This window comes from Physeter macrocephalus, chromosome 13 (assembly GCF_002837175.3).
Source record: "Physeter macrocephalus isolate SW-GA chromosome 13, ASM283717v5, whole genome shotgun sequence".
NCBI lineage: Eukaryota > Metazoa > Chordata > Mammalia > Artiodactyla > Physeteridae > Physeter > Physeter macrocephalus.
This window is the reverse complement of record NC_041226.1, coordinates 17,655,657-17,659,892: the sequence shown is the minus strand read 5'-3', so window position 1 is coordinate 17,659,892 and position 4,236 is coordinate 17,655,657.

Sequence of the window (4,236 nt, the reverse complement as noted above, 5' to 3'; positions counted from 1 at the left end):
ATGATTAATGATGTTGAGCATTCTTTCATGTGTTTGTTGGCAATCTGTATATCTTTTTTGGACAAATGTCTATTTAGGTCTTCTGCCCATTTTTGGATTGGGTTGTTTGTTTTTTTGATATTGAGCTGCATGAGCTGCTTGTAAATTTTGGAGATTAATCCTTTGTCAGTTGCTTCATACAGAATCAGCAGAGGCCTCTGTTGCTATTGTATCTCAGTTTAGCTTCTTCTTCCCATCAGAAGCAAGTGGGTACAATTATTATAATGAACAACAAGATCTGAGTGGCCGCCAGGGAGCCTGACTCATAGAGAACCATGGAGATGATGAATAGAATATGGCATTCCTAGGGGCAAGAGAGATAGGCAGCTAAAAAGGGTATTTCTCAATCTATACAATCAAAAGAAATTTAAAATGGATGGTTAAGAGACTAAGGGCGGCAACACCAATAAGGAGTTCCTAGACTTGAGCTGATTCTCAGATCTGGAATCCACTGACTGAAGAAGAAGCTGGGTCACCAGGATGAAGGATCCCAGAGCAGCATGGTACTTGTATATGGTAGTGATTCTCCTTGCCCCTCCCTAAAGGGATCTTTAGCTACTTGCTTGGGTAACTATATACTGAGAAAAGGAAAATATTCAGATATTTTGAGAACTAGTGGACATGGACTCCAAGTTGACTTTGATAGCTGGGCACCTGAAGCAACATGGCCCCACTGTTGGATATGAGAGGTAATAAATGGAGTTTGGGCCCAGGTGTGGATCACTGGGTCCACAGACCCACCTACTGGTCATTAAATTGCTTTGCTAGGTGCCTGTGTTATGATTCCACCACTCAGGTGGTACCTGAGTGGGTATTTTGAATGGACATATGTAGTAGTTGGCAAATCTTCCACACTGGTTTCTTGGCCTGGGAGGTTAGCACTACCATAGCGGGGAATGGCAAATGGAAGGCTTTGAAACTGCCTGCCTCTTCCTGCCAAGACTGTAAATAAAACAATAATATCTCATCTTGGGGCCAGTGACAGAGATGAATGCCAACACAAATACTTTGGAGGCTTTGGTAAGTCTATGAGCTTCAGAGGATAGGAGGTAACCCTTTGAGGTTCAGAGGCCCCATATCAGTACAGTTTTTAAGGTCTGGGCATGCCAGGGCATTGATTCCAAAGTAAAGGGCATGTTATTGTATCTTGTACTTCCCACCACTAAGAAGGAAGCACGTGTGTGATAGACCTCTTCAGGTTTTGGGCACAGCAAATTCCACACCTTGGAATATTTCTCCAATCCACTGAAGTAAGCCTGCCTGCTGGGGCAGCTAGAGGTGGAGCAGGAAGGGCAGAACAGTAAGGGGCTGTGCAGCAGGACCGAGTTTCTGTACAACAGCCAGGCCACTTTGACAATACTAGGGTACTAGGATAGAGATATCTGTGGTGGAAACAGTTGCCCTGTGGAGTTTATTTATCCTTATAGGGGAAATTTATCCTTATAGGGGAATTAAAACACAGGCACCTAGCAAAGCAATTTATATCTGCAGCATAAAATTATATTCCATTTGAAGAACCATTAGGCCCCTAGCAAGGCAATTGATATCTGCAGCATAAAATTATATTCTATTCCATTTGAAAAACCATTAGGCCCTGACCATGGGCATCAAGTGGCCATCTGGACAGAGCTGCCCGTCTGTCAGATCCACCAAGTCATATGGTTGGTGGCCCAACAGCAATCTGTTGTGAGATGGAAGTAGTGCATCTGGGACTGGCACAAATTAGCTGCACAAGCAAGTGACCCCAATCCCTGTGTCATCCACCACTCTTGCACTGGTGTCACTTAGTGCACACACATGGCCACATGGTGAGTCCCCTATTGCCAGCTGACAGAAGTGGAAAAAGGCTAAACTTCATTCACAGATGGGATGCTGTCCTCTAGGACACAATACACTCAAAACCAACCAACATTATATGGTGCTGTGCCCCCAGTAGGTAGAATGCATGTGCCTAGGAACTAAGGGGTAGAAATACGAGTACCCCAAATTATCACACTCCCAGTGATCTACTTGAGGGAATCTGTGCTTTCTCTCCCTGAACCTTTAGGCACTATGGCTCATCATGCCAAAAGACCAGCAGTCAAGGAAAGGAGTCATCATTGCAGTTAGGAACAATTAGCGTTGATCACGTCGTTACACAAAAGATGCAATGAACTACAGTTCTGGCATTCTGAAGATTGACTGGAATTGACATCTTTTTGTTTGACCCTGTACAATTTTGATGATCAATGGACAAGTGCAGTAGTCAAGCCTGAAAAGAGCATGCTGACCAGGGATTCAGACCTTCCTTCAGGGAGGAGGGTTTGGTCACCGCAACAGTGAAGCATCTAGAGCAGCGGAGGTGATAGCTAGGAGTGAAGGGAATATAGAAGGAGCCGTAGAGAAGGGAGACCATGAGTATCAGCTGTGGCCTTAAAGCCAGCTGCATCAGTGGAGACTGTATTCATTTGACCAACCTCCTTTATAAATTTTCTCCAGAAATGATGCCAACCAAAATCCCGGAGAAGCTGTCTGCAGATGAGGTGAATATAGTACAAGCAAGTTAGTCTGAGCAGCACAGTGGGTGCTCGGTAGTGGACTTTAGGGATCTGTTCTGGGCCATCCACATTCCCCCTTCAGGACCCAGGCACACATCCTCCCAGCTGCCAAGAGAGTTGACTGCTGATTGCTCTGTCCATCTTTGAAAATCGCTCTTGACCATTGGGAGCTGCCTTGCCCAAGGTATGCCTTGTCCCTGGGGGCAGCCTATGTCCATTGCCTAAGAGATGCGGGATACAATATACTAGTCCCTTCTGTCTTGATTAGGGACGCCTCTGACTGGCCTTCCCAGTGCAGAACACCCGTGGGATTGGTTGAAGTCCCCTTTGCAGCTACATTACAGTTCAGTTTCTCTAAACTCGGTCCATTCCTGCTTCTCTCTTTTCCTTCTGGGTGTTGTTCCTGAAGACAGTCCCTAATAAATCCTCTGGATGCAAACCTTTGTCCAGGAATCTGTTTTCAGGGGTTCCAAGCTAAGTTACCATATAACTTGATTTCAAAGCTAAGATGCGGTGCATCTGATTACTGCAGTCTACTTCACATGTGAAATGCTAATTGTAAGGGGTCTGGGAAGTGCAGTAGTGAGCCTTGCAAACTCTGAACTACTGGAAGGCATGCCTGGATGGGGTAGGCTGTGTGCAGAGGGAGTTGGTTTGCAGTATCCACCATGCCAACCCATGAAGATACATCTTAGAAGCCTGTACAGCACGCTGATCTGCCTTCAAGAGTAGGAAATGGTGGCTGAAATTATTATTAAATTTTAAAATTATTCTTGGAGCAAAGAGAAAACTTGCTTCTACCTCAATGTCTTTGTTCCCCTAATTGTCAGCACAGAGTGGTTTCTCCTTTGGAGTTGACTAAGCACCGCCAACAGGCCAAGTAACAAATTGTTCAAATATGTGCGTAGAATAATTCTCTGTCATGGGGGTTTGGAAGCTTTGTGAAGGGCACTGATATTCATTGATGATGTACTTTGTACCAGGCATGGCATAAGGTGATTTCCTGATGGATTCAGGAATAGCGACTTGATGTTTGGGGTATTACCATGCAGGAAACTGGAAACAGAAACTGGAGAGTTAAATCAGTGTTTTGTTTTATTTTGTTTTGCTTTTGTATCATAGTGGCAGCTGTGGGATTTGAACTTTCTTCTGACTCCTAAGTCCATTCTCTTTCCACAATACTGTGATGGCTATTGAAAAGCAGGGAGCAAGTCTTCCTTCTCAACCAGAGTCTAACTGAGCGGCTTGCTCTGTCGGGCTGATGAAACAAAGGGTCCTGGTTTTACGTTTCCCCAAAAGATGCATCTGTCGTGTGTGGTCTCACTGCCATGGAGCATGTCCTAGGCAGCAGTCCATCCCATGTGCCACTGGACACACTGGAATCAGTCCAGATAGACTTCCCAGGCTGGCCACCGCTCCAATACCATCCCCATGAAAACAGCTTGGGGGTCAGGGTCTGCTAAAAGCAGAGCAGAAGGAGTGCTTTTGTGTCTTAAAAGCAGTACACAGTCATTCCAGTTTTCTGTAGAGAAGATGAGCGTAAAGCAAAAACATGCAACTGCAACTGCAACATCTCAAGCATCTTTACCGTGCCAAAGGACAAGAGGTCAAAACCTTTGTTGGCAAATTAGAAGGCAATTTGGACCTTGTCAATTACCTA